This window comes from Capsicum annuum, chromosome 7, assembly GCF_002878395.1.
Source record: "Capsicum annuum cultivar UCD-10X-F1 chromosome 7, UCD10Xv1.1, whole genome shotgun sequence".
NCBI lineage: Eukaryota > Viridiplantae > Streptophyta > Magnoliopsida > Solanales > Solanaceae > Capsicum > Capsicum annuum.
The window spans coordinates 224,080,841-224,088,041 of record NC_061117.1 but is presented as its reverse complement, the minus strand read 5'-3'; the positions used below and the strand labels follow the sequence as shown (position 1 = coordinate 224,088,041).

Below are 7,201 nucleotides of genomic sequence, written 5' to 3'. Positions count from 1 at the left end.
GGTAACATCAATGATCGCCGCTCTATCTCAGGCTACATTGTTTATCTGGGCACAACGCCCATCTCCTGGAGTTCTCATAAGCAACCTATGGTCTCTAGATTCTCCACTGAGGCTGAATATCGCGCGGTTGCTTCTGCCTTGTCTGAAACGAATTGGGTTACTCATTTGCTCAAAGATCTTCATGTGTCACTCCCTGCTACACCTATAATACTTTGTGATAACCTTGGAGTTACGTACATTGCCGAGAATCCGGTACATCATATCAAAATGAAGCACCTTGAGGTTGATCTTCACTTTTTTCGTAACCAGGTCCGCAATGGACTGGTTCAAATGAGGCCCATACACTCTGCTGATCAACTTGCAGATCCGCTTACCAAACCATTGTCCAAGCCAACTTTCCAGTTAATGCTTCCCAAGTTACGTGTAGTCTCTTCACACTTAACTTGAGGGGGGCGTAATAGCGCATTAGCATTAGTGGTTTACCATGTTGTAAAATTGTTTTACTGTGTACTACAAATATAGTTTGATTAAGATTAGACTTGTTCAACTTATTTTAGCCGTTAGTTGTATTAGACGTAGTTATCTTTTCCTATATTCTAGGAGTTAGTTTACACTATTATTTCAACTGTATATAAACTGCAATGCAGTCTCATCAAATACATACACTTTCTTCTACTCTATTCTTCTGCTTTTGTACTATACAGGTGAAAGCTACTTCTTTGCCACTATACAGATGAAAGCTACAACATTACAAACAAGGCCATATCAAGTTCATAGAAGAAATGAACTAACAAAAAAGAAAAAAGACATCATTTGTTTTGTTGAGCAAAAGAAGCTGGGATAGTAGCCAATGCTGGATGCACACAATATTTTTACGGTTAGCATAATTAATTTTAGCATAACTTGTTTTAATCTCGTCAAACAAACTGTTCCTTAAACTTTGACCATTATATATTTCCAGTGACTAATAAAAGTCAAAATAATTAAAATGTTGCATTTAGGCTTAACATACAGTCGGCTCTTTAAACTTTAATATAAAACCAGTTCCTTTAAACTAATGAGGATATACCATTGAGATACTCAAAATAAAGCTGGTCCAATTGAATACCTCAAATTCAAACAAATCGTTCAAATTAAACATTTTCAAATTAAATTTTGAATCTCTTTCGGATTTTAATTTAAATTTTGAACCTATTTTTCATTCAATTAGATAGTTAAGTTGATCAAATAGAATATGTTAAGTACTTCAAGTATACACATTCACCTCAATAAATTATACCCAATCATTTTCTATTCGAAGTTAATGTATATAATTAGAAAAAAAATGACATGTTTTATTTGATTAACTTAACTAACCAATATATAAATAAAAACACGATTCAAAAGTTTCACAAAAAAAAAATTAAATAAAAAATATATAATTGACCCACTTTATTAGAAGTTGAGTTGCACTAACATGACTTGGCTCACTTATTTTTAAAAAATTATTTTATTATAGTAAAAACATGAAAATAATAACGTTTGATTATAAAAATTATTTTAATTGGTAAAAATTGTTTTTAGAAAAATGAAACCTTTTCTCACTTTTATTTCTCTTAAAAAATTTAAAATATAGTTCTAATTTATATTTATAATCAAACATAAAATCAATTCGAACAGAATTAGTATTATTTTCATCACCAAACACGGCCTTTTTAAGAGGTAAGTATGTCATATAAGGATTAAGCCAAATTTACGTGGCAAACGTATTATCCACGTGTTGATTGATCATCTTTTTAAACATGAAAGTTCAGCTCCATCAACGACCCCCACAGTAACTAGTACTATTCATAAAACTGTTTATACCCTCTCCAATTTTCATGACTGCAACCAACCATGTCTACTTTGTTACGTAAGGTATGGGACTCACTATCAACACGTTCGAATTCAATCAGATGATGATGATGATGTATATACAAACAGCTTCAACTGGAGAATTTGATCGAATACCTTTGGATATTTTCATTCAGATTTTGAAGATTTTAGGGCCAAAAGAGTCTGCAAAGATGAGTTTGGTGCGTAAATCATGCAAGTTCATTGCTTGTGATAATCGACTATGAATTTATTTTCTTCAAAATCAAAATGAGCCTTGGGATTCTACTTTCTTTGCTGAAACTCATTTGAGATCTGGTCCTCTTCGGTATAATCGATTTTTTTTTTTCGTTTTATTATTATTATTGGAATTTAGCTAGTCAAAATTGTTGCATTAAAATGTTATACACTTTCTTCGTCTCAAAATACTTAATACTGTCATGTTTAGCTTCTCGAGAGTTAATTTGACTAATCTTTGGAGCTTAATTAGATTAAATTATTGTTTCTCCAGAGACAAATTGACTAACCTTTGGAGCTTAATTAGATCAAATTACTTCTCGAGAGTCAAAATTAACATCTTTGGAGCTTAATTTGATTAAATTATTGCTTCTCCAGTGTCAAATTGACTAATCTTTGGAGCTTAATTAGATTAAATATTTGACTAATCTTTGGAGCTTAATTAGATCAAATTACTTCTCGATTATCAGTCTAACTAATCTTTGGAGCTTGATTAGATTAAGTTATTGCTTCTCGATAATCAGTCTGACTAATCTTTGGCGCTTGATTAGATTAAGTTATTGGTTCTCGAGAGTCAATTTGACTAATCTTTGGAGCTTAATTTGATTATATCATTGCTTCCCGAGAGTCAATTTGACTAATCTTTGGGGCTTAATTAGATCAAATTGCTTCTCGGGAGTCAAATTGACTAATCTTTGGAGCTTAATTTGATTATATTATTGCTTCCCAAGAGTCAATTTGACTAATCTTTGGAGCTTAATTAGATCAAATTACTTCTCGAGAGTCAATTTTACTAATCTTTGGAGCTTAATTAGATTAAATTATTGCTTTTGAGGGTCAATTTGACTAGTCTTTGGAGCTTAATCAGATTAAATTATTGCTTCTCGAGAGTTAGTTTGAGTAATCTTTGGAGCTTAATTAGATCAAATTACTTCTCGAGAGTCAAATCGACTAATCTTTGGAGCTTAATTTGATTATATTATTGCTTCCCAATAGTCAATTGACTAATCTTTGGGGCTTAATTAGATCAAATTACTTAAATTGACTAATCTTAGGAGCTTAATTAGATTAAATTTACTCAATATATTTAAATTAAAATTTAGATAAGTGGGGCGGCCTGACGCCAGTGAATGCGTGGGAGATAGGGGAGAGGTTGGCGGGAATGGGGGTGTGGGAGTGTAGGGGGGACGTGGATAGTATGTGGGACAGGGCGGCAAGGTGCATCAGGGAGAATGCAAGTGAGGTGTTGGGTGTTTCTAGGGGCCGGGCCGGGCACCATCGGGGGGATTGGTGGTGGAATGAAGAGGTGGAGAAGAAAGTGAGGACCAAGAAAGGGGCGTATGCTAAGTTGGTGGAGAGTAAGGACGAAGAGGAGAAGCGGGTAAACAGGAAAGAGTACAAGCTAGCGAGGAAGGAGGCTAAGTCAGCAGTCACGGCAGCTAAGACGGCCGCTTTTGAGAGCTTGTATGCAGGGTTACAGGGGAAAGGAGGGGAGAAAAAGTTGTTTAGACTCGCTAAGGCTAGGGAGAGAAAGGGTCGTGACCTAGATCAGGTGAGGTGCATTAAGGGGGAGGACGGTAGAGTGTTGGTGGAGGACGGCCACATTAAGAATAGATGGCAGTCGTACTTTCATAGGCTCTTGAATGACGAAGGGGATAGAGCTATTGTGTTAGGGGAACTGGAGCACTTAGAGGAGTGTCGGGATTTTAGCTATTGTAGACGTTTTAAGGTAGAAGAGGTTAGACAGGCTGTTCGCAGGATGCGAAGGGGTAAGGCGACGGGGCCGGATGAGATACCGGTGGAGTTTTGGAAGTTCGTTGGAGAGGCTGGTGTAAGGTGGTTGACTGGATTGTTTAATGAAATCTTCAGGACGGCAAAGATGCCCGAGGCATGGAGGTGGAGTACCATGATCCCTCTTTATAAGAATAAGGGGGACATTCAGAGTTGCAATAACCATAGGGGATTAAGTTATTGAGTCACTCTATGAAGATCTGGGAGAGAGTGGTCGAGGTGAGGCTGAGACGGATAGTGTCTATTTCGGGAAACCAGTTTGGATTTATGCCCGGCCGCTCGACGACGGAGGCAATCCACCTGGTACGGAGGTTGGTGGAACAGTATAGGGAAAGAAAAAAGGATCTGCACATGGTGTTTATCGACCTGGAGAAGGCTTACGACAAAGTCCCCAGGGAGGTGCTTTGGAGATGCTTGGAGGTGAGTGGAGTACCGCTGGCATATATCAGAGCAATTAAGGATATGTATGATGGGGCGAAAACCCAGGTGAGCGGGAGGAGACTCAGAGCATTTCACTGTCCTGACAGGATTACATCAGGGATCTACTCTTAGTCCCTTTTTGTTTGCGTTGGTGATGGATGTGTTGACGCGGCGTATTCAAGGGGAGGTGCCGTGGTATATGTTTTTTGCAGACGATGTAGTTCTGATAGACGAGACTCGAGGGGGTGTGAATGACAAATTAGAGGTGTGGAGGCAAATTCTTGAGTCTAAAGGGTTCAGGGTGAGCAGAAGCAAGACAGAGTATGTGGAATGCAAGTTTAATGACGTGAGACGGGAGAATGAGGTAGTAGTGAAGCTGGAAGCACAGGAGGTATGTACGAGGGATAATTTCAAGTATCTTGGGTCCGTGATCCAGAGTAACGGTGAGATTGACGAGGATGTCTCGCACCGTATTGGGGCGGGATGGATGAAGTGGAAGCTCGCGTCGGGGGTGCTGTGTGATAAGAAGGTGCCGCCCAAGCTTAAAGGCAAATTCTACAGGGTGGTAGTCCGTCCGGTCTTGTTGTATGGAGCGGAGTGTTGGCCAGTTAAGAACTCCCACATTCAAAAAATGAAGGTGGCAGAAATGCGGATGTTGCGCTGGATGTGTGGGCTGACTAGAGGGGATAGAGTTCGGAATGAGACTATCCGGGAGAAGGTTGGTGTGACTTCAGTGGAGTGCAAGATGCGGGAAGCCCGATTGAGGTGGTTCGGACACGTGAGGAGGGGCATGGATGCCCCGGTCCGTAGGTGTGAGAGGCTAGCGTTGGATGGTTTTAGGCTGGGTAGGGGTAGGCCGAAGAAGTGCTGGGGTGAGGTGATTAGGCGGGACATGGAGCAGTTACAGCTCACCGAGGACATGACCCTAGATAGGAAGGTCTGGAGGATGCGAATTAGGGCAGAGGACTAGGGCCAGTTTGGGTCGCTAGTGTAGGGAATTACTTGGTGGGGGTTTTATTCCTGTTATGATTCCGTGTTCCGTGTTCCGTGTTCCATGTTTTATTACGAATCTGTGTGCTTCTTCTGCTTTCCTCTGTTTTATATTACTTATGGGTGCCGTATTTATGTTATGTAATCTGCTTCTGTGCTTTACTATGTGTTTGTGTGGTATCTCGTGCCTTGAGCCGGGGGTCTATCGGAAACAGCCTTTCTACGTCTTTAGAGGTAGAGGTATGGACTGCGTACATCTTACCCCCCAGACCCCACTAGGTGGGAATACACTGGGTTTGTTGTAGTTGTAGTTGTAGAAAGCTATATGAAAATGTTATTAGTTGCAATTATGACATGTAAAAATGGTTGACTAATGTTCGGAGCTTAATTAGATTAACTCAATAATTTGAAATTAAAATTTTGATATTTGAAAGTGATATGAAAGATACTACAACATGGTGAAAAATGCATGTAAAAATGTTGGTCAAAGTTTATATAGTTTCACTCTTGAAAACGAAACATGACAAGTATTTTGGGACGGAGGGAGTAGTAGATAAAAGAGTGAATTGTAGATAAGGAAATTAGTGGGAGTTCTCTTCGTAGCTGGTTTGACAAGGTGTCTGATTGTAGGATGCTCTCAAATTCAGTATCGGACTTGTCGTTCATGAGTATTTATGGTCAACGTGCTCAAGTACCCGGCGCTATTATTATTGATGATGCGTACTTCTCTTTGTGTTACACTCAATTTTTTAGATGGCACAATGCTCTAGTTGTTTTCTTTTACTTGTTCAATTTGGCATTTTTTGATAAATTTGAATGTAACAGTGTAACATTACAAAGAGAAATGATTTCTTCGAGCTTATGTATCTTTCTTATTTTTCTCATTTAAAGGTGGGTCGGGCTATTGCAAATTTTGTTGGAGTAAGTATAGTGCTCCGTCAGGGAGATCAGCGACATTCTTGGTGAGCTTTCTTACGAATTAACAGTTAGTTGTTACTTTGTGAAAATCATTTCCACATTTGTCGATTTGAGGTTTCGAACTATTTTGTTGTGTTCCATGTGCTCGACAAATTCTCGCTCTCATTCTTCCTAAAAACTTGTCTCGACTGCAGGAGTTTGGTAACATTGAATCTCCAATGTATTCTAGATTAAGACATTCCTTTTCAACAATATACACCAGGTTTGTGTTCTGTTCATTTTTCTCGTCATTTTACCTTGGTCCCATTTGGCTACATTTTAGAAAGCTTAAGTGTACATCTTTTTTTAAAGGTGTTTGACCACCTAAACCGAAACAGGTTTTTGGTTCTCAATCATAATTTGCTATTTATAAAAATGCCTTTTAACATCGTAATACCGGGCACTCTACATGCTGTTTTTACATCATTAATTGATTGTAATATGGACATCTGGTTGCAAAACAAGAATCCTTGTGAAAATTTTATCCATTAAAGGACTCTCTTTATGATTTATCATGAATTCTATGCAGGATGCAGGTGAAAACTTCAACACAGCCAATTATTGTGTCCATTCCGATTTGCCATTATGACGGTCAGTTTCTATTTCCTAAAAAATATCAAATTTCTATTCTAACCTATTAATGACTCAATTTGTTGTTTAGAGGGAGAATACCGTTTAACAATATATGCATACATGTCCGTAGTTACTTGGTGAATCAGCTCATGCAACTACTATATCTCACTCAATTGAATCTTTATCTATTAAAAAGTGATGCTTAAGGGTCGTTCGGTAGGAGGTATAAGGTGGGATATCTCATGGATAAGTTTGTGATATCCCATGGATAAAATTTATACCATGTTCTGTTGATGGTATAAATTTATCCCGGGACTAATTTATACCATCAACAAAACATGTTATAAAGATAATACCAAGTTTAGTCTAGGTATAACCCATC

General features: G+C 38.4%; 1 long non-coding RNA gene across 2 annotated transcripts; it reads left to right on the top strand.

Annotated features, from left to right (window-relative positions):
• Positions 1–1,755: 1,755 nt before the first annotated feature.
• LOC124885221 lies at positions 1,756–7,195 on the top strand. 2 transcript variants are annotated; one of them, XR_007042593.1, is made up of 4 exons: positions 1,756–2,179; positions 6,181–6,251; positions 6,402–6,469; positions 6,776–7,195. It is a non-coding gene; the product is annotated as an uncharacterized LOC124885221 (long non-coding RNA). The 2 variants fall into 2 exon arrangements; XR_007042592.1 differs by having other exon boundaries at positions 1,760–2,054.
• The last annotated feature ends 6 nt before the right edge of the window (positions 7,196–7,201 follow it).